The sequence below is a fragment of the Mesoplodon bidens genome (genome assembly GCF_964165515.1).
Source record: "Mesoplodon bidens genome assembly, chromosome: Y".
Classification (NCBI taxonomy): domain Eukaryota; kingdom Metazoa; phylum Chordata; class Mammalia; order Artiodactyla; family Ziphiidae; genus Mesoplodon; species Mesoplodon bidens.
The window spans coordinates 16,527,598-16,554,706 of NC_138180.1; the positions used below are offsets into that span (position 1 = coordinate 16,527,598).

The window sequence follows — 27,109 nt, forward strand, 5'->3', positions numbered from 1 at the left end:
AGCATGGGCACTGTCACCATAGGCATGGCCACTGTGACATCTATCACCATAAGCACTGTAACCAGGGGCACTGTCACCATAAGCATGGTCACCATGAACACTGCCACAATGAGCACTATCACCATGGGCAGTGTCTCCATGGGCAGTTTCACCATGAGCACTGTCACTATTGGCACTCTCACCATCGGCACTGTCACCATTGGCACGGTCACCATTAGCCTTGTCACCATGGGCCTTGTCACACTGGGCGCTGTCACCATGGGCACTGTTAGGGTGGGCTCTGTCACAATAGGAAGTATCACCATGGGCTTTGTCAGCGTGGGCACTGTCCCCGTGGACACTGACACCGTGACATCTATCACCATAAACACTGTATACAAGGGCAATGTCACCATGAGCACGGTTACCATGAGCACTGCCACAATGAGCACTGTTATTTATGGCACTGCCAACATGGCACAGTCACCATGAGTGCTCTCTACCATGGACATGACACCATGGGCACTGTCACCATGGGCATTGTCACCCTAGGTACTCTCACCATAGGCATTATCACTGTGAGAATTGTGAACATGGGCAATGTCACCATGGGCACTCTCACCATGAGTACTGTCACCCTGGGCATTTTCACTTTGGGCACTGTCACTGTGAGCACTACAGCATGAGATTTGTGACTATGGTCACTGTCGCCATGGACACTCTCACAATGGGAACTATCACCGTGAACACTGTCACCATGAACACTGTCACTCTGTGCAGTGTCACCATGCACACTGTGACCATAAGGATTATCAATGTAAGCCAAGTCACCATGAGCAATGTCACCATGGGCACTGTCACCATTTTGCACTGCCACCATGTGCAGTGTCAAGATGGGTAATATCATTATAGGCACATGCACTCTGAGAAATGTGACCATGTGGAATGTCTCTATGGGAACTGGCACCATGGGCATTGTCACTGTGAGCACTGTCACAATGGGCACTATCACTGTGACAAATCTCACCATGCTAACTGTCCCAATGCGTACTGCCACCGTTAGAAGTGTCAGCATGGGCACTGTCACTGTTGGCACTGTCACCAAGGGCACTGTCATTGTGGGCACTGTCACCTTGGCCACTGCCACCTTGGGCTCTGTCACCATGAACACTGTAACAATGTCCATTATCACCATTAGCACTGTCACCATGGGCACTATCACCATGAGCACTGTCAGCATGTGCACTGTCACTATTTAGCACTGTCACCAGGTGAACTACCACCAGGGGCACTCTCACGATGTGCACTATCACCGTGAGCACGGTTACCATGGGCACTGTTACAATGTACAGTGTCACCATCGGTACTGTCCCCATGGGAACTGCCACCAAGTGCACTCTCACCATTAGCACTGTCACCACGAGCACTGCCACCTTGGGAACTGCTATTATGAGCACTGTCACCATGAGAACTGTCGTTATGAGAACTGCCACCATGGGTATTTTCAACATGAGTACCGTCACCATGGGTATTGTCACCATTTGCACTGTCACCATAAGCACTATTACCGTCAGCACTATCACCGTGAGCACTCTCACTGTCGTCACTGTCCCCACGAGCACTGTTGCCCTGGGTACTGACACAATTCGGACTGTCACCATGGGCAATATCACTGTGAGCACTCTCACCTTACTCACTGTCTCATGGGCACTGTTACCATGAGCACTGTCAACATAGACAATAGTGCTGTGGGCAGTGTCACCATGGGCACTGTCACCATGGGCACTGCCACCATGTGCACTATCACTGTGAGCACTGTCACCATGGGTACTGCAACCATGAGAAATATCACCGTGAGTACTGTCTGCATGGGTTGTCACCATGTGCACTGTCACCATGAGAACTGTCAACATGGGCACTCTCACCATTTTTCACTGCCACCATGTGCAATGTCACCATGGGCACTCTCACCATTTTTCATTGCCACCATGTGCAATGTCACCATGGGCACTATCACCGTGAGAATTGTCACCAAGAGTACTGTCATCATGGGTACTGTCACCAAGGGCACTGCCACCACGTGCACTGTTATCATGGTCACCAGCATCGTGAGCACTTTCACAATGGGAACTACCACCATGGGCATTATCAACGTAAGGACTCTCACCATGGGTACTATCACCATGGGCACTCTCACCATGAGCACTGTCACTAATTGCATTATCACCATAGGCACTGTCACCATGTGAACAGTCACCATGGGCACTGTCATCATGGAGACTATCACCTTGAGCATTGTCACCATGAACACAGTCAATAGGGTCACTTTCACCATGAGAACTGTCACCACGGGGACTCTCACCATTGGCACTGCCTCCGAGGGGATGTCACGATGAGCACTATCACCATGGGCAGTGTCTCCATGGGCAGTTTCACTGTGAGCACTCTCACTATTGGCACTATCACCGTCGGCACTGTCAGCATCAGTACGGTCACCGTGAGCAGAGTCACAATGGGCATTGTCACAGTGGGCACTGTCACAAAGGGCACAGTCTACATTAGAATTCTCACTATGGGCACTGTGATCTTGGGCACTGTCAACGTGGGCTCTTTCACTGTGGGCACTGTCACAATGGGAGGTATCACCATGGGCTTTGTCAGCGTGGGCACTGTCACCGTGGGCACGGCCACCGTGACCTCTATCACCATAAGCACTGTAACAATGGGCACCATCCCTCTGAGCACAGTCACCATGAGCACTGCCACAGTGAGAACTGTCATTTATGGCACTGTCCACATGAGCAGTTTCACCATGATCACTGTCACCATGGGCAGGACACCCTGTGTATTGTCACCATGGGCACTCTCACCATGATCACTCTCACCATGGGAATTGTCACCTTAGGTACTGTCACCATGGGAACTGTCTCCATGAGCACTTTTACCATGAGCTCTGTCACCCTGGTATTGTCACCATGAGCACTATACCGTGAGAATTGTGACTAGGGGCACTGTCAGCATGGGCACATTCACCATCGGCACTATCGCCGTGAACACTGTCACCATGAGCACTGTCACTGTGTCAAGTTTCACCATACACACTATCACCATAAGAACTATGACCATAAGCAGTGTCACCATGAGCAATATCACCATGGGCACTGTCACCATTTTGCACTGCCACCATGTGCAGTGTCACCATGGGCACTTTTACCATGAGTACTCTCACCATGGGTAATAACACCATGGGCACTCTCACCGTGAGCACTGTCACTATGAGAATTTTCACCATAGGCACTGTCACCGTGAGAACTGTCACCTAGGTCACATGCAACATAAGAACTGTCACCACGGGGACCATCAAAATTGGAACTGTCACCGTGGAGTTGTCAGCATGAGCACTATCACCACGGCTAATGTCTCCATGGGCAATTTTACCATGAGCACTGTCAATATTGGTTCTCTCACTATCGGCCCTTTCACCATGGGCATGGTCACCATGAGCACTGTCACCATGGGCCTTGTCACACTGGATGCTGTCACCATGGGCCATGTCACCATGGCCACAGTCACAATGGGAAGTATCACCATGTGCTTTGTCATCCTGGACACTGTCCCCTTGGGCACTGACACTGTGATATCTATCATCATAAACACTGTAAACATGGGCACTGTCACCATGAGCATGGTCACCATGAGCATTGCCACAATGAACACTGTTATTTATGGCACTGCCAACATGAGCCCTGTCACCATGAGCACAGTCACCATGGGCAAGAAACCATGGGCACTGTCACCATGGGCATTGTCACCCTAGGTACTCTCAGCATAGGCATTATCCCTGTGAGAATTGTGAACATGGGCACTGTCACCATGGGCACTATCACCATGAGCACTCTCACCATGAGTACTGTCACCCTGGGTATTTTCACCATGGGCACTGTCACTGTGAGCACTACACCATGAGAATTGTGACTGTGGGCACTGCCACCATGGGCACTATCACTGTGATCACTGTCACCATGTGTACTGCAACCATAAGAACTGTCACCGTGAGTACTGTCTGCTTTGGTTGTCACCGTGTGCACTGTTATCATGAGAACTGTCAACATGGGCACTGTCACCGTTTTTCAGTGCCACCATGTTCAATGTCACCATTGGCACTATCACCGTGAGAACTGTCACCATGAGTACTGTCGTCATGGGCAGTGTCACCAAGGGCACAGCCACCATGTGCACTGTTACCATGGTCACTATCACCGTAAGCACTGTCACCATGGGAACTACCAACATGGGCAATGTCATCATGAGCACTTTCACAATGGGAACTGCCACCATGGGCACTATCAATGGGCGGACTCTCACCATGGGCACTATCACCATGGGCACTGTCACTGTGAGCACTGTCACCATCGGCACTGTCACCATGAGCACTATTACTGTGAGCACTACCACCGTGAGCACTCGCACCATGGTCACTGTCACCATGGGCACTGTCACCATGAGCACTGGCACAATGCGGACTGTCAAAATGAGACCTCTCACCATGGACATTATCAACATGAGCACTCTCACCGTGGTCACTCTTACCATGGGTACTGTCACTGTGAGCACTGTTACCATAAGCAATGGCACCGTGGGCACTGTCTCCATGTGCACTGTCATCATGGGCATTGTCACCGTGGGCAGTGTCACCGTGGGCACCGCCACCATTGGCACTATCACTGTGAGCTTCTTTACAAAAACAAGTTTGGGCACGTTCTTTACATTATTATGTCGGTCATGTAAGGTCACATTCTAACTTGCCTGGAATCATATGTGAAGGTAATCGCCAAGCTGACATTTTGACACGAAATGTCGATTTCCCTTGTATTGAGGAGGCACAAGCTTCACATAATTTGCGTCATCAAAATTCCGTAGCTCTGTGATATCAATTTCAGCTGCCCTGGGAGATAGCCAAATCTATAATTAAAAATTGTCCACATTGTCCAACTTATTCATCCAGTTTGCCCATGGGGGTCAACCCTAGAGGATCATTACCTAATATGTTATGGCAAATGGTTGTAACTCATGTGCCAACTTTTGGAAAGCTATCTTATGTACATGGTTCTGTGGATACCTATTCTCATGTAATTCTTGTCTCAGCAAGAACCGGGAAAGCTTTTAAGTATGTTATGCAACACGTATTTTTCTGTTTTGCCTTTCTAGGCATTCCAAAAGCTCTAAAAACTGATAACGCTCCTGCCTACATTTCTAAGGCTTTTAAAGACTTTTGTGAAAAATTTAATATTTCCCATTCTATGGGAATCCCCTATAATCCTCAGGGTTATGCAATAGTGGAAAGAGCCCATCATACTTTAAAAGTTCAAATTACAAATTTACAGCAAGGGGAATTCAAATACACTTCTCCACATCACATCTTCAACACACACTATTTGTATTACATGATTTGTGTACTGATTCAAAAGGTAATACTGCCATGATGAGGCATTGGAATCCCGATATTAATAAACCTAAACATAGGGTGAAATGGAAGGATCTGCTCACTCGTCAATGGAAAGGACCTGATATTTTCTAACCAGCGGCTGAGGGTATGCTTGTGTATTTCCACAGGACGCTGACTCGCCGTTGTGGGTGCCTGACCGTCTCATCAGACATGTCGGGCCCTCCGACCCCGCCTTACCACTTCCCAGTCAGGCACAAGGCACCACAGCCGGAGACGTCAGCTAATGAATCACCATCAGCTAAAGAACCGCTGCTGCAGCAGATACAAAAGCTCACCATTGGAGAGAGACCAATTCTTTGTCTTCCGCATCCGCACCCAAGACCTCGCAAGACGCAAGCCATCTCTACAAGAACTTCGAATCCACTAACTTGGGGTCAGATTAAACAACTTGCTGATGACGCCAAGAAAGTGATAACAGTCCAGGGAGCTACCTTAACACCTGGAAATCTTGTTGTTGCTATGCTTGCTATATTGGCCTGCCAGGTAACTAGGGGAAATGCTTTGGATAAATCTTATTGGACATATCTCCCTGATCCACCGATTTTACAAACTGTAGCCTGGGATAATGAGGGTATACCAGTGTCTACTACTATGCCCAGGTTAATGGGAGGAGCCATAAGCTCCTATCCATATAATAAATTTAAAACAAATAATAATTTTACACTTCATGGAAAATCAGGGTTCCATACTATATGTTTTATATTTCCATCAATTAATAACTCTGTAGCCTCTCGTAAGGATGGATGTATACCGGTTTTTCTTAAAGGACAGCTTACTGCTTCTCCTTTGAGTCAATCTAATAAGAGACTTCTTTGGTCTTTGATTTACTTAGCACCTGGAGAAGATCCAACTTATAATCAACCTTCCTCTCATCTTTAAAATTTCTTCCTTGTAATCCTCCTTATGGTATACATACAGGAGTACAATCATCTATATTACAATCTCTGGAAGACCAATTGGATAGTAACTGGGACGCTGTAGATACCAATACCAGATTTCCTACATGGAATTATTGTATATATTCTTCAAGAATTGATATTCCCATAGAGGATACCACAAAAAATGTGCATGATTGGAGTAATCCTGATCCATGTAAGGATTATAGATCTTATTTACAACATCATGCACGTTATGATTGGAATAATTCACTCATTCCTGCTTCTATGCTTGTTAATAGATGGCACACTGGAGGATGTGTGCCTCCTATACTAACTATGGCTCAAGAGAGTATGTATTATGCACAGACCCAGCTTTGGAAAGCTATTGCTGCACCACCACCAGTTATTCTTCATAGACCTAAAAATATGGGCATTTATTCTATGCAGGCTTGTGTGTCAGCACCTTATGTATTCTTGGTAGCCCCAAAATATGTGGATCTAAATATTTATTATAATACTTCTGATTCTACTTTTTGGACACATTGCTATGATTGTATTTCGACAAGTTGTATAAATCCCTCTATGAATGTACAAGTTTTAATGATTCTTAAACGACCTCCATACATTATGTTGCCTGTAAAATTATCATCTGCCTTGTATGATGATTATGGCTTACATGTTTTGCATGAAACTGAACTTTTATTACATTCAAAGAGACTTGTTGCAGCTTTAATTCTAGCAATATCTACATTTATAGCTGTAATAGCATCACTTTCTCTTTCAATAAGTTCCTTAGCTCAACATGTACATACAGCTCAACACGTAAATGAGCTTTCAAAAATGTATCTTTAGCTCTGGCTACTCAGGAAGTTATAGACAGAAAGTTAGAAGCAAAGGTGGATGCCTTAGAAGAAGCAATTTTACACATAGGGCATGAATTAACAGCGCTCAAAGTAAGATTAGCTTTGAGGTGTCATAAAAAATATAGATGGATTTGTGTTACTCCTCTAAAAGTGAATGAATCATTATATTCTTGGGAATAAATTCGTACTCATATTATGGGAGTTTGGAACCAAACAGATGCTAGTTTAGACCCTACTAAATTACATCAAGAGATTCATGACATAGGAAATACAAACTTAGGTTTATCTCCGGCACAGTCTGCTCAGAAATTTTTTGAAAGTATTAAGTCATTTGTGTCACATAAAACCTTATTCTCAATGCTCATTAATGGAGGAATCATGGCAGTTGTTGTACTAATTCTGATATTTTTACTTCCAGTCCTCATTAGAATAATTATTAAAAGCATCAAACAACTTTCTGTGGAGCTACATACTGCACTTTTAAAAAATAAAAAAGGGGGTGATGTCGGAAGCCATCCTGGAGGCATTGCACCATGACAAAGTCATGAGCAACGGAAGGCAAAACTGCAAGGCAGTGCCGTGCCAGTCAGGTGGACTACAGCTCCGTTGTATGTTTTATGATAATAACTTTACATACAGGGGCAATTTTGGGGGGATGTTGCTCCAGGTGAAAAAAAATTCCTCTAGGACTCCCCCTCCTGAAACTATCATAGGATGGGAAGTACCCACTAAAGCCCTGTGTAAATGGTAAAGAATTAAGAGCCTAGAGCTAAGGGGATGTTTTTGTGAAGAACACCCTCTAGTATGGAGTTACGGCCATGGGCTGGAGTTCCTGATGATGACATAGGAAATTTATGGTTCTATTATAAAGGAAAATTAATTATAGAAAAACAAATGACTAGAGCAGAATTCGTTGCCCGGATAGGGAGAAAACACTGTCTCAGTTGAAGGAAACAACGAGAAAGAGCATGCAGGTACATTGTAAATATTTTCCTGGAACCATTGTAAAAGGATGCACATGCAAGAAGAAAAATAGGAACAAGTAGCTCCAAATTTTACAATTGAAATAATCATAGAACTGCTTGGCTTGGTTACTAAGAAACAACCTGTGATTAATGGGAACTTGGGGAAATATTTTAATAGGACATCTAGAAACTAGGGGATGTTTGTTTTAAAAAATCTTTATAGAACATTTTCAGGTTTGATTGTGCTAAGATTGTTTGGCCACGTACCTGGTAATGTAATCAACTACAATATATAAACCTGTGATTGTAAACAATAGAGGAAGAATGAAGAATAAAGACATGAGAAAGAGAAACATGCAATGCTGATACTTTAAGAAGTGTAATAGAATTATTTCCTTTGCCGAAGCTATCCATCCCTCGGGTACCCCGAGACTCACTAGAGCTGGACTCTGGCAATATATGGCCTTCATTATGTTGTGGAATCTTCCTTCGATGTCTACTGTGTGGAGGGTTTTTATCATAAACTGGTGTTGAATTTTTTTCAAAAGCTTTCTCTGCTTCTATTGAGATGATCACATGTGTTTTCTCTTTCAATTTTTTAATATGGTGTATGACATTGATTGATTTGCATATATTGAAGAGTCCTTTTATTCCTGCAAGAAACCCCACTTGATCATGGTGTATTTTCCTTTTAATGTGCTGTTGGCTTCTGTTTGCTACTATTTTGTTGAGGATTTTTGCATCTATATTCATCAGTGATATTGACCTGCAGGTTTCTTTTTTTGTGATATCTTTGTCTGGTTGTGGTATCAGTGATGGTGTCTCCATAGAATTAGTTTTGGACTTTTCCTCCCTCTGCCATATTTTGGAAGAGTTTGAGAAAGACAGATGTTAAACTCTTTAAGCCAGAAAGGACTGGCAGGACATCTTAAGTGATGAAGGAGAAAACCCTGCAACTAAGAGTAATTTTTTTTGAAATATGTGAGATCACACCATGTTTGTTTTTATATGCCTGACTTACTTCTTAAGTACTTCTCACTTCGTCGTACTTCTGCTCAACATCTCTTACTATTAGAGATGTTGACTTAACATAGTGCCCTCAAGGTGCACCCATTTTGTTACAAAAGGCAGCATTTTCCTTCTACTATGCCTGAATATATTTTTATTGTGACACATTTTTTTCCTGCCACACAAAATACTTTTCTGTGCCACATTTTCTTTTTCCATCTATTCCGCCTAAGTGTGTTGTTTTCCTGTTATGGCATTTGAGAATGATGGTGCAGTGTACATGGGATGCAGGTATCTTTATGACTCGGTGATTTTCCTTCCTCTATAAAAATATCCAAAGATTTTTTCTGGATGATTTAGTAGTTCTACTTTTTTAGCTTTTTGAGGAATCTTCAAACTGTTTTCTAGAGCAGCTACACCAATCAGCATTCCCAACAAGAATGTAGGAGGGTTCCCTTTTGTCATGCCTGCTATCTTCTCCTTTTTTTTATAATAGACAATCTAATAGATATGAGGTGATATTCCACTACAGAGGTTTTGCCCTTTCCTAATGTATGTTTGTTATTAGCTGCTTATCTCGTATGTGTTTCTAATATTTTCTGCAATTCTGTAGATTGCCTGTTAATTCTGTTGATTGTTTCCTTTATTATATAGGAATGTTTCAGTTCAATTTCACTTCACTTAACTTTTGATTTTGTTGCCTGCTCTACTGCTGTCATAGCCAAGGAATTATTGCCAAGGCCAATCTTGAGAAGTTTGTTCCTTATCTTTTCTCAATGGATTTGAAACATTTAGGTCTTATCTTTAAAGCAATTTCCCCAACATTTCTGAGATACAATTGACATATAACGTTGGCAGTTTTAAGGTACACAGCATGATGGTTAGATTTACATCTATGCTGTGAAATAATGTGATAATAATGTTAGTTAATACTTCTATCACCTCACATGGTTACCAAATTTGTGTGTGTGCTGTAAGAACATTTAAGATCTACTTTCCGAGTAACTTTTAAACATGCAATAACGTATTGGTAACTAACTCACTATCCTGTAATTTAGATCCCAAGAAGTTACACATTTTATAACATGAAATTTATGCTCTTTGACTATCATCTACCTATTTCTCCAAACCTCACACCTATTAAATACGTATACACTCTTTTTTTTGAAGACATCAGCCATTTAGATTTCATAAATAAGTGGGATCACACAGTTTGCCTTTATGTCTCTGATTGTTTCACTAAGAATAATGCCTGCAAGTTGATTATATGTGGTCACAAATTGCAGGAAATTCATTATATGACTGTATAATATCCACTGTCGTAATATATACATTTCTTAATCCATTTAATCATTGATAAACGGTTAGTGACTATGCCTGGCATATTTTAGATAAATATTTACACAGTGAACATGGGAGTGCAAATATCTCTGTAAGTTAACTGATTTCATTTCTTTCAATTATGTATATTCAGAAATGGAATTGCTACGTTATATGGTGGTATTATTTTTAGAATTTTGAGGAACATCCATATTATTTTCCATAGTGGTTGTACTAAGTTACATTACCACCAAAAGTCTGTAAGTGTTCCCTGTTTTCTACATGCTTGACTACACTTTTATGTCTTTTCTTTTTCATAATAACCACTATGAAATGCGTGAGTTGCTATCTCATTGTGGTTTTATTTTGCATTTCTCTTACTATTAAAGAGGTTGAACAAATGTTCATGTGTCAGTTGCTCATTTGTACATCTCCTATGGGGGGAATATATCTGCTAAGATCTTCAGCCCACCTTTTAATTAGATTATTCAACTTTTCTAAAAAAAACTAAGTCTTTTTTATGTTTCAACATTAGTCCTGTAGCTGGCATGTTGTTGGCAAATATTTTCTCCCATTCCATAGGAGAATTCCTATGCCTCCTGTTCCACTGCCTCTTCACTCTGTTCAAGTTACTTTTTTGCAGAGGCTTTTAAATTTGATGTTTTCACACATGTTGAATTTTCTTTTTGTTCCTTCTACTTTTGGTATCATATCCAAAAGAATCATTGCTGACACAAATGCCTTGGAGAATTTTTTTCTGTTTAATTCTAAGGATTTTGTGATTTCTGTTCACGTTGTGTTAATTTTTGAGTCATCTAAGATGGGTGTTCAATTTTATTCTTTTCCATGTGGATATCCAGCTTTTCCAACACTACTTAGTGTAAAGTCTATTTTTACTCCATTGTTTATTCTTGTCTTCTTTGTCATGTGTTAGTTGACTGGACATGGCTGAGTTTATTTCTGGGCTCTCAGTCCTATTCTATTGGTATTTTGTCTGTTTTTATTCTAATTTCACATTATTTTGGTTACCGTAACTTTGTATAATAGTTTGAAACCAGGAAGTGAGTTGCACCCAGCTTTGTTTATCTTGCTGAAAATTGCCTTGTCTATTTTCAGTGTCCTTTGTTGTTTCGTACAATTTTTAGGATTATTATTCTATTTCTGGGAAAATTGTCATTGAAATGTTGATTGAGATTCCATTGAAACTATAGATAGCTTGAGGTAGCGTGAACACTTTAACAGTATTCATTCTTTCAATTTAGAAATATGGGATACTTTTCTATTTACATATATCTTCTTCAGTTTTTGTAAATGTTATATTTTTAGGTGTACAGATGGTTTTGTCTCCTTGCTTAAATGTATTCCTAACATTTTATTGTTTTAGGTGCTGCGGTAAATGGAAGTGTTTTTTTTTTTTTCTGTCAGGTATTTTCTTGTTAGTGTATAGAAATGCAACTAATTTTGTATTCTTATTTCAAATCCAACAAAATTACTGATTTCATGTATTAGTTCTAACAGTTTCATGGGGTTTTGGTGGAGTCTTTAGGATTTCCTGCATACAGAATATGTCATCTTCAAACAGAGACATTTTAAATTCTTCCTTTCCACTTTGGATCCCTTTCATTCCTTTTCCGTGCCTAATGGTTCTGGCTAGGGATTCTACTATTATGTTGAAGAGAAGTGGTGATAGTGAGCATTTTTTATTTGTTCCTGTCTTAGAGGAAAAGTTTTCCGCTTTTCATCTTGAATATGATGTTAGCTGTGGGCTTGATAATATATGATCTTTATTACATTTAAAATGTTTCTTCTCTCCCCAGGTAGTTGAAAGCTTTAATCAAGAAAATTTAGAAAATTCTTTCAAACATTTCTTCTGCATGCTATTCGTGTCGTAAATTAAAATTTTTGATTTAAAAATGTTAACTGCCCTTGCATCACCAGGAATTATTTCACCTTAGCATGTTGAACATTTTAGTGTGTTTTTGAATTTGGTTTGCTAGAATTTTGTTGAGAATTTTTGCATCTATATGTACAAGGATATTAGCTTGTAAGTTCTGTGCTTTTTGTTTTGTTTTGTTTGTGTTCCCTTCTATTTCCTTATGTGGCTTTGTTAATCAAGAAAATCCTGGTTTTATAAAATGAGTTTGGAAATGTTTCCTCTTTTGTAGTTATTTGGGAGAGTTTGGGAAGGACTGGCAATAAATCTTCATTAAATGTTCAGTAGAATTCACCAGTGAAACTAACTGATCCTGGGCTTCTCTTTGTTGGGAGAGTTTTGAATAGTGCTTCAATTTCCTAAGTCATTATTTGTATGATCAAGATATTTTTTGTTTGTTTGTTTTTTGCTTCTTCATGATTGTCTTGCTATGTTTTATATAGGAGTTTTTGGAGATTTATCCATTTCTGTAACCCAGTTTTTTAGCATTCTTTATAACTATTTGTATGCTATGGTGTCAGCTGCAATTTCTCCTCTTTCAGTTAAAGTTTTATTTATTAAGCACTTTTTTTCTCTTCGTTAGTCTTGCTAAATCTTGTCAATTTTATGATCCTTTCCAAATTCCAACACTTGGATTCAGTTTTTCCTAATTATCTGATATTTGTTTTATTCATTTCCATTTGAATTGTTCTTATTTTTTTCCTTTTATTCCTGGTGCTTAATTTGTTCATTTTTCCTAGTCCTTCATGTATATGCACAAGTGGTTTATTTTAGATTATTCTTTTCTCTTTTAGAAGAATCTATGATTGCTAAAATTAATTCATCCATTGACTGATTTTTCTATATTCCAAACGTTTTGGTATGTTGTCATTTTCGTTTATCTGAAGGTAGTTTCAGGTTTCCCTTTTGACTTCTTCCTTGACCCATATATATTTCCAGTGTGTGTTGTATAAGTTTACATATAAGGGATTTTTCTTTTTCTCTTGTTATTGATTTCTAGCTTCATAACATTATGATCAAAAAAGATGCTTAATGTGATTCTGATCTTCTTAAATTTGTTAACGCTTGCTTTATGTTTCAAGACAGTGTCCATTCTGGGAAATGTTCCTTCAGCACTTAAGCAGAATATGGATTTTGGTACTGTTGAATGGAAGTTTTCTATAAGTTTATTAGGTACATTCTGTTTCTTTATTAATTTTCTAAGGTAGAAAGTGGGATAATACAGTCACTTACTATTATTTGTTTTATTGTTGATTTATCCTCTCAGATCTTTTTTTTTTTTGGGGGGGGGTGGGTATACGGGTCCCTCACTGTTGTGGCATCTCCCGCTGCAGAGCACAGGCTCCGGACATGCAGGCTCAGCGGCCATGGCTCACGGGCCCAGCTGCTCCACGACATGTGGGTTCTTCCCAGACCGGGGCATGAAGGCATGCCCCCTGCACGGCAGGTGGACTCTCAAGCACTGCGCCACCAGGGAAGCCCTCTATCAGATCTCTTAATGGTTGATTTAAATATTTGTTTAATCCCGCAATGTTCAGTACATATATATTTACAATTATTATTTTATCTTGATAAATTGATCCATTATCATTGTATACTGACCTTATTTATCACTTGTGACTTACTTTGACTAGAAGTCTGTATTACCTGAGATTGGGAGATCAAGTCCTGCACTTGTTTGGAAACTGTTTGGACTATCAATTTCTATTACCTCACCTTCAGCTTATGTGTGTCCTTAATGATAAAATGGTTCTTTTAAACAGCATATTGTTTTTTTTATCATTTATATGGCAATATAATTGTTTTACACTGTTGTGTTAGTTTCTGCTGTATAGTAAAGTGAATCAGCTATAGGTATATTCCCATATCCACTCCCTCTTGCATCTCCCTCCCACCCTCCCTATCCCACCAAGCTAGGTGGTCACAAAGCACTCAACGTATCTCCCTGTGCTATGCAGCTGCTTTCCACTAGCTATCTATTTTACATTTCGTAGTGTATATATGTACAGACGACTCTCTAACTTCATGCCAGCTTACCCTTTCCACTCACTATATTCTCAAGTCAATTCTCTATATCAACATCTTTATTGCTGTCCTACGCCTACATTCATCAGAATGTTTTTTTAATTCCCTATATATATATATTAGCAAAAAGTTTGTCTTTTTTTTCTTTCTGACTCATTTCACACAGTATGACAGACTCTAAGTCTATCCACCTAACTGCAAATAGCTCAATTTTTATTTCTATTTATGGCTCAGTGATATTCCATTGTATATATATGACACACCTTCTTTATCCATTCTTCTGTCAATTGATACTTAGGTGTTTACCTGTCCTGGCTATTGTAATTACACCTGTAATGAACTTTGTGGTCCATGACCCTTTTGGAATTATGCTTTTCTCAGGGTATATACAAAGAAGCGGGATTGTGGGGTCATATATTAGTTCAAGTTTTAGGTTGTTAATGACCTCCATATTGTTCACCATAGTGGCTGTAACAATTTACATTCCCACTAACAGTGCCAGAGGGTACTGTTTTCCATACACCACTCCAGAATTTAGAGTTTGTAGAATTTTGAAGTTGATGGCTATTCTGACTAGTGTGAGGTGACACCTCATTGTAGTTTGATTTATATTTCTTTAATGATTCATGATATTGAGCAACCTTCTATGTGTTTTATTGCAATCTGTGTATCATCTTTGGAGAAATGTCTATTTAGGTCTTCTGCCCACTTTTGGATTGTTGTTTGTATTTTTTGGTTTAGAGCTGCATGAGCTGCTGGTAAATTTTGAAGATTAATCGTTTGTCAGTTGCTTCATTTGCAAATATTTTCTGATTCTGAGGGTTGTCATTTGGTCTTGTTTGTGGTTCACTTTGTTGTGAAAAATGTTTTAAGTTTCATTAGTTCCCATTTGTTTAATTTTGTTTTTATTTCCATTTATTTAGGAAGTGGGTCAAAAAGAATCTTGCCGTGATTTATGTCATAGAGTGTTCTGCCTATGTGTTCCTCTAAGTGTATGATAGTGTGGAAACTTACTTTTAGGACTTTAATCCATTTGTGTTTATTTTTGTGTATGGTGTTAGGGAGTGTTCTGATTTCATTCTTGTACATGTAGCTGTTCAGTTTTCCCAGCACTACTTGTTGAATAGGATGTCTTATCTCCATTGTATATTCTTGCCACCTTTATCAAAAAGTAGGGGACCATATGTGCATGGGTTTACCTCTGGGCTTTCTATCCTGTTCCATTGATCTATATTTCGGTTTTTGTGCCAGTATCATACTATCTTGATTATTGTAGATTTGTAGTATAGTCTGAAGTCCTGGAGCCTGATTCATCCAGCTGCGTTTTTGTTTCTCAAGAGTTCTTTTGGTATTCAGTGTCTTTTTTTGTTTCCATACACACTGTGTAATTTTTTCTCCTAGTTCCCTGGAATATGCCATTGGTAATTTGATAAAGATTGCATTGACTCTGTAGATTATGTTAGGTCATATAGTTATTTTCACTATGTTGATTCCTACAACCCAAGAACATAATATATCTCTCCATCTCTTTGTATCCTCTTTCATTTCTTTCATCAGCGTCTTATAGGTTTCTGCATACAGGTCTTCTGTCTACCTTGGTATATTCATTCCTATTCTATTTGTTGCAATGGTAAATGAGAGTGTTTCCTTAATTTCTCTTTCAGATTTTTCATCATTAGCCTATAGGAATCCCAGAGATTTCTGTGCATTAAAGTTGTATCCTGCTACTTTCCCAAAATCATTGATTAGCGCTAGGCATTTTCTGGTAACATCTTTAGGATTCTCTCTGTGTAGTATCAGGTCATCTGCAAAGAGTGACAACTTTAATTCTTCTTTTCCAATTTGGATTCCTTTTATTTCCTTGTCTTCTCGGATTGCTGTGGCTGAGACATCCAAAACTATGTTGAATAAGAGTTGAGAGTGTGGGCAACCTTGCCTTGTTCCTGATCTTAGTGAAAATACTTTCAGTTGTTCACCATTGAGGACGATGTTTGCTGTGGGTTTGTCATATAAGGCCTTTATTATGTTCTGGAATCTTCCCTCTATGCCTACTATGTGGAGGGTTTTTATCATAAACTGGTGTTGATTTTTTTCGAAAGCTTTCTCTGCATCTATTGAGATGATCATATGTGTTTTCTACTTCAATTTGTTAATATGGTGTATGACATTGGTTGCTTTGCATATATTGGAGAATCCTTGTATTCCTGGAATAAATCCCACTTGATCATGGTGTATTTTCCTTTTAATGTGCTGTTGGATTCTGTTTGCTACTATTTTGTTGAGGATTTTTGTATCTATATTCATCAGTAATATTGGCCTGCAGTTTTATTTATTCATTTATTTTTTTGATATTTCGTCTGCTTTTGGTATTAGTGATGGTGTCTCCATAGAATTCGTTTTGGATTTTTCCTCCCTCTGCTACATTTTGGAAGAGTTTTAGAAGGACAGGTGTTAAACACTCCAAGCCAGGAAGGACTGGCAGGACATCTTAAGTGATGAAGGAGAAAAACCTGCAACGAAGATATATATATTTTTTAAATATGTGAGATCACACCATGTTTGTTTTTATATGTCTGACTGACTTCTTAAGTGCTTCTTTCTTCGTCGTACTTCTTCTCAAAATCACTTACTATTAGAGATGTTGATTTAACATAGTGCTCTCAAGGTGCAGCCATTTTGTTACAAAAGGCAGCATTTTCCTTCTACTATGCCTGAATATATTTTTATTGTGACACATTTTTTTCCGGCCACACAAAATACTTTTCTGTGCCACATTTTCTTTACCCATCTATTTAGCCTAAGTTTGTTGTTTCCTGTTATGGCATTTGAGAATGATGGTGCAGTGTACATGGGATGCAGGTGTCTTTATGATTTTGTGTGTTTCTTTCCTTTATAAAAATACCCAAATTTTTTTTCTGGATGATTAAGTAGTTCTAATTTTTAGCTTTTTGAGGAATCTTCAAACTGGTTTCTAGAGCGGCTATACCATTCAGCATTCCTAACAAGAATGTAGGAGGGTTCCCTTTTGTCATGCCTGCTATCTTCTCTTCTTTGATAATAGACAATCTAATAGATATGAGGTGATATTCCACTACAGAGGTTTAGCGCTTTCCTAATATATGTTCATCATTAACCACTTATCAGGTATTTCTTTCTAATATTGTATGCTATTCTGTAGATTGCCTCTTAATTCTATTGATTGTCTCCTTTATTATATAGGAATGTTTCAGTTCAATTTCAATTCACTTAACTTTGGTTTTGTTGCCTGCTCTACTGCTGTCATAGCCAAGGAATTATTGCCAAGGCCAATCTTGAGAACTTTGTTCCTTATCTTTTCTCAATGGATTTGAAACTTTTTGGTCTTATCTTTAAAGCAATTTCCCCAACACTTTTGAGATATAATTGACATATAACGTTGGTAGTTTTATGGTACACAGCATGATGATGAGATTTACATCTATGTTGAGAAATAATATGATAATAATGTTAGTTAATACTTCTATCACCTCACATAGTTACCAATTGTGTGTGTGTTCTGTAAGAAAACTGAAGATATGCATTCCCAGTAACTTTTAAACATGCAATAAAGTATTGGTAACTAAGTCACTATCCTTTAATTTAGATCCCAAGAATTTACACATTTTATAACAGGAAATTTGTGCTCTTTGACAATCATCTCCCTGTTTCTCCCCACCTCACACCTATTAAATATGTATAAACTCTCTTTTTGATGAACACACCATTTAGATTTCATAAATAAGTGGGACCACACAGTTTGTCTTAATGTCTGATTGTTTCACTAAGCATAATGCCTGCAAGTTGATTTCATGTGGTCACAAATTGCGGGAATTTCTTTATATGACTGTATAATACCCATTGTGGTAACATACATTTCTTAAGCCTTTTTATCATTGATAAACAGTTAGTGACAATGCCTTGCACATTTTAGATAAATATTTATACAGTGAACATGGGAGTGCAAATATCTCTGTAAGTTAACTGATTTCATTTCCTTCAAATATGTGTATTCAGAAATGGAATTGCTAGGTTATATGGTGGTATTATTTTTAGTATTTTGAGGAACATCCGTATCATTTTCCATAGTGGTTGTACTAAGTTACATTCCCACCAAAAGTCTGTAAGTGTTCCCTGTGTTTTACATGCTTGACTACACTTTTCTCTCTTTTCCTTTTCATAAAAACCACCAGGAAATGTGTGAGTTGATATCTCATTGTGGTTTTATTTTGCATTTCTCTTACTATTACAGATATTGAGCCAATATTCATGTGTTGCTTGGTCATTTGTATGTCTCCTATGGCGGGAATATATCTGCTAAGATCTTCAGTCCACGTTTTAATTAGATTTTTCGCTTTTTTTTTAACTGAGAGTGTTTATGTTTCAACATTCTCCTGTAGCTTGCACGCTGTTGGCAAATATTTTCTCCCATTTCACAGGACAATTCCTATGTCTCCTGTTCAGTGCCTCTTCACTGTTCAAGTTTCTTTTAGTGCAGAGGCTTTTAAATTTAATGTTTTCACACATGTTGAATTTTCTTTTTGTTCCTTCTACTTTTGGTATCATATCCAAAAGAATCATTGCTGAGACAAATGTCTTGGAGATTTTTTTTCTGTTTAATTCTAGGGATTTTGTGATTTCTGCTCATGTTGTGTTAATTTTTGAATCGTCTAAGATGCATGTTCAATTTTATTGTTTTCCATGTGGATATCCAGTTTTTCCAACACCACTCAGTGTAAAGCCTATTTTTACTCCATTATTTATTCTTGTCATCCTTGTCAAATGTTAGTTGACTGGACATGGCTGAGTTTATTTCTGTGCTCTCAGTCCTATTCTATTGGTCTATTGTCTGTTTTTATGCTAGTCTCACACTATTTTGATTTCCGTAACTTTGTATTATGGTTTGAAACCACGAAGTGAGTTTCATCCAGCTTTGTTTATCTTGCTGAAAATTGCTTTGTCTATTTTCAGGGTCCTTTCTTGTTTTGTACAATTTTTAGGACCGTTATTCTATTCTAGGAAAATTGCCATTGAAAAGTTGATTGGGATTCCATTGAAACTATAGACAGCTTGAGGTAGCATGACCATTTTAACAGTATACATTCTTTCAATTTAGAAATATGGGATAGCTTTCTATTTACTTGTTTCTTCTTCAGTTTTTGTGAATATCATATTTTTAGGTGTACACATGTTTTTGTCTTCTTGCTTAAATGTATTCCTAAGATTTTATTGTTTTTGGTGCTGCTGTAAATGGAAGTGTTTTCTTTATTTTTCTGTCAGCTATTTTCTAGTTAGTGTATAGAAATGCAGCTAATTTTGTATTTTTATTTCATATCCAACAACATTACTGAATTCATTTATTAGTTCTAACAGTTTCACGGGGTTTTTGGTGGAGTCTTTAGGATTTCCTGCATACGTAATATATCATCTTCAAACAGAGACATTTCTAATTCTTCCATTCCACTTTTGATCCCTTTTATTTCTTTTGCTTGCCTAAAGGTTCTGACTAGTGTTTCTAGTATTATGTTGAATAGGGGTGGTGATAGTGGGCATTTTTTATTTGTTCCTGTCTTAGAGGAAAGGTTTTCAGCGTTACACCATGAATATGATGTTAGCTGGGACCTTGATAATATATGACCTTTATTACATTTAAAATGTTTCTTCTCTCCCCAGGTAGTTGAAAGCTTTAATCAAGAAAATTTAGAAAATTCTTTCAAACATATCTTCTGCATGCTATTCGTGTCATAAATTAAATTTATTGATTTAAAAACATTAACTGCCCTTGCATCCCCAGGAATTATCCCACCTTATCATGTTGAACATTTTATTGTGCTATTGAATTAGGTTTGCTAGAATTTTGTTGAGAATTTTTGCATCTATATATAAAAGGATATTAGCCTGTATGTTCTGTGGTTTTCACTTGTTTGTTTGTATGTTTGTTTTGTTTTCTTTTGTTTTGTGTTTCCCTTGTTATTTCCTTATCTGGCTTTGTTATTCAGGAAAATGTTGGTTATGTAAAATGAGTTTGGAAATGTTTCCTCTTTTGTAGTGATTTGGGAGAGTTTGGGAAGGACGGGCAATAAATCTTCATTAAATGTTCAGTAGAATTCACCAGTGAAACTAACTGATCCTGTGCTTCTCTTTGTTGGGAGAGTTTTGAATACTGCTTCAATTTCCTAAGTCATTATTTGTATGATCAAGATATTTTTTGTTTGTTTGTTTGTTTTTTCTTCTTCATGATTGTCTTGCTTCATTTTATATAGGAGTTGTTGGAGATTTATCCATTTGTGTGACCCGGTTTTTTATCATCCTTTATAATGATTTGTGTGCTATGATGTCAGTGGCAATTTCTCCTCTTTCAGTTAAAGTTTTATTTATTAAGCTCTTTTTTGCTCTTTGTTAGTCTAGCTAAAGCTTGTCAATTTTATTATCCTTTCCAAATGCCATCACTTGCATTCATTTTCTCCTAATTATCTGATATTCATTTTATTCATTTCCATTTGAATCTTTCTTACGTTTTCCTTTTATTCCTCGTGCTTAATTTGTTCATTTTTCCTAATCCTTCAGGCATAAGTTTAAGTTGTTTATTTAAATCATTCCTTTCTCTTAATATAAGAATTTATGATTGCTAAAAATAATTCATTCTTTAGACTGATTTTTCTACATTCCCAAAGTATGGGTATATTGTAATTTTTCTATATCTGAAGGTAGTTTCAAGTTTCCCTTTTGAGTTCTTTCCTGACCCATAGATTTTTCCAGTGTGTGCTGTATAATTCTACATATTAGGTTTTTTTTTCACTTTTTCTATTGTTATTGATTTCTAGCTTCATAACATTATGATCAAAAATGTTGCTTAATGTGGTTTTGATCTTCTTAAATTTGTTAACGCTTGCTTTATATTCCACGACAGCATCTATCCTAGGGAATGCTCTATCTGAACTTAAGAATAATGTGGAATCTGATTCTGTTGGATGGAACTTCTATATAATTTTATTGGGTACATTCAGTGTCTTTATCAATATCCTAAGGTATAAAGTGAGAGAATATAGTCCCTTACCATTATTAGTTTTACTGTTGATTTCTCCTATCAGATCTGTTGATGGGTAATTTATATATTTGTTTAATCCTGCAACGTTCAGTACATATATATTTACAATTATTATCATCTCTTGATAAATTGATCTATTATCATTGTATACTGACCTTCTTTATCAATTGTGAACTATTTTGACTGAAAGTCTGTATTACCTGAGATTGGGGGAGCCAGTCCTGCTCTTGTTTGGAAACTGTTTGGACTATCAGTTTCTATTCCCTCACCTTCAGCTTATGTGTGTCCTTAAAGTTAAAATTGCTCTTGTAGACAACATATTGTGTTTTTTTATCATTTATATGGTAATTTAATTATTTTACAATGTTGTGTTAGTTTCTGTTGTATAACAAAATGAATCAGCTATAGGTATACATATATTCCCATATCCACTCCCTCTTGCATCTCCCTCCCACCCTCCCTATCCCACCAAGCTAGGTGGTCACAAAGCACTGAACGTATCTCCCTGTGCTATGCAGCTGCTTTCCACTAGCTATCTATTTTACATTTCGTAGTGTATATATGTACATACGACTCTCTCACTTCATGCCAGCTTACCCTTTCCACTCCCCATGTTCTCAAGTCGATTCTCTACATCTGCATCTTTTTTCCTGTGCTGTTCCTACCTTCATCAGAACCTTTTTTTTAGATTCCATATATATGTGTTAGCAAAGTGTTTTTCTTTTTCTCTTTCTGACTTCACACAGTATGACAGACTCTAAGTCTATCCACCTAACTGCAAATAGCTCAATTTAATTTCTCTTTATCTCTGAGTAATATTCCATTGTATATATATATGCCACACCTTCTTTATTCATTCATGTGTCGATTGACACTTAGCTTTTTCCCTGTCCTGGCTATTGTAATTACACCTGTAATGAACTGTGTGGTCCATGACTCTTTTTGAATTATGGTTTTCTCAGGGTATATGAACAGTTGTGGGATTGTCGGGTCATATATTAGTTCTAGTTTTAGTTTCTTAATGACCACCATACTGTTCTCTATAGTGACTGTAACAATTTACATTCCCATTAACAGTGCTGGAGGGTTTCCTATTCCCTACACTCTCTCAAGAATGTATAGTATATTGATTTTTTGATGACGGCTCCTCTGACTAGTGTGAGGTGATACCTCATTGTAGATTTGATTTATATTTCTATAATGATTCATGCTCAACATGAAAGGTTGAGCAAACTTTCATGTGTTTTATTGCAATCTGGGTATCATCTTTGGAGAAATGTCTATTTAGGTCTTCTGCCCATTTTTGGATGGTTTGTGTTTTTTGGTTTACAGCTGCATGAGCTGTTGGTAAATTTTGGAGATTAATCCTATTTCTGTTGCTTCATTTGCAAATATTTTCTCCCATTCTGAGGGTTGTCGTTTCGTGTTGTTTATAGTTTCCTTTCCTGTGAAAAATTTTTGTTTCACTATGTCCCATTACTTTAATTTTTTTTTTAAGTTTATTTATTTATTTTTTTAATTAGTTTCTGCTTTATAACAAAGTGAATCAGTCATACATATACATCTGTTCCCACATCCCTTCCCTCATGCATCTCCCTCCCTCCCACCCTCCCCATCCCACCCCTCCAGGCGGTCACAAAGCACCGAGCTGATCTCCCTGTGCTCTGCGGCTGCTTCCCACTATCTATCTACCTTACGTTTGGTAGTGTATACACGTCCATGCCTCTCTTTCGCCTTGTCACAGCCCACCCTTCCCCCTCCCCATATCCTCAAGTCCATTCTCAAGTAGGTCTGCGTCTTCATTCCCGTTTTGCCCCTAGGTTCTTCATGACATTTTTTTTTTTTAAATTCCGTATATATGTGTTAGCATACGGTATTTGTCTTTCTCTTTCTGACTAACTTCACTCTGTATGACAGACTCTAGGTCTATCCACCTCATTACAAATAGCTCAGTTTCGTTTCTTTTTATGGCTGAGTAATATTCCATTGTATATATGTGCCACATCTTCTTTATCCATTCATCCGATGATGGACACTTAGGTTGTTTCCAGCTCCGGGCTATTGTGAATAGAGCTGCACTGAACATTTTGGTACATGTCTCTTTTTGAATTATGGTTTTCTCAGGGTATATGCCCAGTAGTGGGATTGCTGGGTCATATGGTAGTTCTATTTGTAGTTTTTTAAGGAACCTCCATACCGTTCTCCATAGTGGCTGTACCAATTCACATTCCCACCAGCAGTGCAAGAGTGTTCCCTTTTCTCCACACCCTCTCCAGCATTTATTGTTTCTAGATTCCTTGATGATGGCCATTCTGACTGGTGTGAGATGATATCTCATTGTAGTTTTGATTTGCATTTCTCTAATGATTAATGATGTTGAGCATTCTTTCATGTGTTTGTTGGCAGTCTGTATATCTTCTTTGGAGAAATGCCTATTTAAGTCTTCTGCCCATTTTTGGATTGGGTTGTCTGTTTTTTTGCTATTGAGCTGCATGAGCTGTTTATAAATTTTGGAGATTAATCCTATTTCAGTTGCTTCATTTGCAAATATTTTCTCCCATTCTGAGTGTTGTCGTTTCGTGTTGTTTATAGTTTCCTTTCCTGTGAAAAATTTTTGTTTCACTATGTCCCATTACTTTAATTTTGTTTTTATTTCCATTTTTCTAGGAAGTGGGTCAAAAAGAATCTTGCTGTTATTTATGTCATAGAGTGTTCTGCCTATGTTTTCCTCTAAGTGTTTGATAGTGTCTGACCTTACATTTAGTCCTTTAATCGATTTGTGTTTATTTTTGTGTATGGCGTTAGGGAGTGTTCTAATTTCATTCTTGTACATGTAGCCATTCAGTTTTCCCAGCACCACTTGTTGAAGAGGATGTCTTTTTTCCATTGTATATTCTTCCCACCTTTATCAAAAATAAGGTGACCATATATCTGTGGGTTTACCCCTGGGCTTTCTACCGTGCTCCATTGATCTATATTTCTGTTTTTGTGCCAGTACCATACTGTCTTGATTACTGTAGCTTTTAGTATAGTCTGAAGTCCAGGAGCCCGATTCATCCAGCTCTGTTTTTCTTTCTCAAGATTGTTTTGGCTATTCGGCATGTTTTTTTTTTTTTTTCCATACACACTGTGAATTTTTTTCTTCTAGTTCCCTCGAAAATGCCATTGGTATTTTGATAGGGATTGCATTGACTCTGTAGATTGCGTTATGTCATACAGTCATTTTCACTATGTTGATTCTTCAAACCCAAGAACATGGTATATATCTCCATCTCTTTGTATCCTCCTTCATTTCTTTCATCAGCATCTTATAGGTTTCTGCATACAGGTCTTTTGTCTACCTGGGTATGTTTCTTTCTATTCTATTTGTTGCAATGGTAAATGAGAGTGTTTCCTTAATTTCTCTTTCAGATTTTCCATCATTAACCTATTGGAATCCCAGAGATTTCTGTGCATTAATTTTGTATTGTGCTACTTTACCAAATTTATCGGTTAGCTCTATTCATCTTCTGGTAGCATCCTTAGGATACTCTATGTGTAGTATCAAGTCATCTGCAAAGAGTGACAGCTTTACTTCTTCTTTTCTGATTTGGATTCCTTTTATTTCCTTTTCTTCTCTGATTGCTGCGTCTGAAACGCCCAAATCTATGTGGAGAAAGAGCTGTGAGGGTGGACAACCTTGTCTTGTTCCTGATCTTAATGAAAATACTTTCGGTTTTTCACCATTGAGGATGATGTTTGCTGTGGGTTTGTCATATATGGCCTTTATTATGTTGAGGAAACTCCCCTCTATGCTTACTATGTGGAGGGTTTTTATCATATATTGGGTTTGAATTTTTTCGAAAGTTTCCCTGCATCCATTGAGATGATCATATTGTTTTTCTCCTTCAATTGGTTAATATGAAGTATCACGTTGATTGATTTGCATATATTGAAGAATCCTTGTATTCTTGGAATAAACTCCACTTGATCATGGTGTATTATCCTTTTAATGTGCTGTTGGCTTCTGTTTGCTACCATTTTGTTGAGGATTTTTGCATCTATATTCATCAGTGATATTGGCCTGTAGTTTTCCTTTTTTTTATTATATCTTTGCCTGGTTTTGGTATCAGGGTGATTGTGGCGCCATAGAATTAGTTTTGGAGGGTTCCTCCCTCTGCTATATTTTGGAAGAGATTGTGAAGGACAGTTGTTAAATTCTCCAAGCCAGAAGGGACTGGCAGGATATATTTAAAGTGATGAAGGAGAAAAACCTGCAACGAAGATTAATTTTTTTTCCTATAAGTGAGATTACACCATTTTTGTTTTTATTTGTCTGATTTACTTCTTAAGTACTTCTTACTTCTTCTTTCATCATACTTCTTCTCAACATCTCTTACTATTAGAGATGTTGACTTAACATAGTGCCCTTAAGGTGCACCCACTTTGTTACAAAGGCACCATTTTATTTCTAGTATGCCTGAATATATTTTTAATGTGCCACTTTTATTTCCTGCCACACAAAATAACTTGCTGGGGCACCTTTCCTTTATCCATCTATTCAGGCTAAGTGTGTAGTTATCCTGGTATGGCATTTGAGAATGATGGTGCAGTGTACATGGTATTCAGGTGTTTTTTAGAGTCGGCATTTTTCCTTCCATTTTATAAATAACCAAAGATTTTGTTCTGGATGATTTGGTAGTTCTAATTTTTGGTTTTATGAGGAACCTCCAAACTCTTTTTTAGAGTGGCTACACCAAACAGCATTCCCAACAAGAGTGTAAGGTGGTTCCCTTTTGTCATGCCTGCTGTCTTCTCTTTTTTGATAATAGCCAATCTAACAGATATGAGGTGATATCCCACTACTGAGGTTTTGCACTTTCCTTATGTATGTTGGATATTAGCCACTTCTAAGGTACGTGTGTGTAAATATTTTATACTATTCTATAGATTGCCTGTTAATTCTGTTGATTGTTTCCTTTATTATGTAGGAATGTTTCAGGTCAATTTCACTTCACTTAAATCTTGATTTTGTTGCCTTCTCTCCTGCTGTCATTGTCAAGAAATTATTGCCAAGGCCAATCTTGAGAAGTTTGTTCCTTATCTTTACTCAAAGGCTTTGAAACATTTAGGTCCTATCTTTAATACATTTTCCCCAACATTATTGAGATATAATTGACATATAACCTTGGTAATTATAAGGTACACAGCATGATGATTAGACTTACATCTATGTTGTGAAATAATGTGATAATAATGTTAGTTAATACTTCTATCACCTCACATAGTTACCATTTTTTTGTGTGTGCTGTAAGAACATTTAAGATCTACTTTCCTAGTAACCTTGAAATATGCAATAAACTGTTGGTAACTAAGTCACTATGCTGTAACTTAGATCCCAAGAATCTACATATTTTATACCAGGACATTTGTACTCTTTGACTCTCATCTCCTTATTTTTCCCAAACCCACACCTATTAAATACATATCAACTCTCTGTTTTGATGACCTCTGCTGTTTAGATTTAATAAATAAGTGGGACCACACAGTTTGTCTTTATGTCTCTGATTGTTTCACTAAGCATAATGCC

The 27,109-nt window shown here is 37.8% G+C and overlaps 1 pseudogene across 1 annotated transcript in view; it reads left to right on the top strand.

Moving 5' to 3' along the window:
* LOC308609657 (ubiquitin-like modifier-activating enzyme 1) overlaps positions 1 to 27,109 on the top strand; it is an 80,856-nt pseudogene that overhangs the window by 31,179 nt on the left and 22,568 nt on the right. The window contains exon 2 of the transcript in view: positions 5,593 to 5,968. The product of the transcript in view is annotated as a ubiquitin-like modifier-activating enzyme 1 (transcript). The remainder of the gene's footprint in view (positions 1 to 5,592; positions 5,969 to 27,109) is intronic.